At 29.9% G+C, this 341-nt stretch overlaps 1 protein-coding gene across 1 annotated transcript in view; it reads right to left on the bottom strand.

Moving 5' to 3' along the window:
* egflam (EGF-like, fibronectin type III and laminin G domains) overlaps nucleotides 1-341 on the bottom strand; it is a 22,328-nt gene that overhangs the window by 20,332 nt on the left and 1,655 nt on the right. The window lies entirely within an intron of this gene.

The following is a 341-nucleotide window of genomic DNA, read 5'->3' as shown; positions in this document are numbered from 1 at the left end:
ATATATATATATATATATATATATAAACGTTTGGGAGTCAGACCAAATGATAAAAAAAATAAATCAAAGCTGCTATTACTTCTGGTTCATACATCATACATCAATACACAAGTATTTCATGCAAAATGCTTTGTTGCTACACATTTTGGAAAATGCAGAAGCTCATCCAGTATTTTTCTGTATGCATACTAGAAAATTTTTATATTGTGCACAGTATATATACTATTTACTGCAGAATAGTGAGTAGTACATCAGTATGCTATTCTGAACACAGCCCATGATTTACACATTTCAATTGCTAGTCAGAAGCAGCTCCTACTATTTTGTTTTGTTTATACATG

The sequence above is a fragment of the Sinocyclocheilus rhinocerous genome, unplaced genomic scaffold (assembly GCF_001515625.1).
Source record: "Sinocyclocheilus rhinocerous isolate Xijiao unplaced genomic scaffold, SAMN03320098_v1.1 scaffold516, whole genome shotgun sequence".
Lineage (NCBI taxonomy): Eukaryota > Metazoa > Chordata > Actinopteri > Cypriniformes > Cyprinidae > Sinocyclocheilus > Sinocyclocheilus rhinocerous.
The sequence above is the reverse complement of the archived record's forward strand: the minus strand, read 5'-3'. Positions and strand labels throughout refer to the sequence as shown.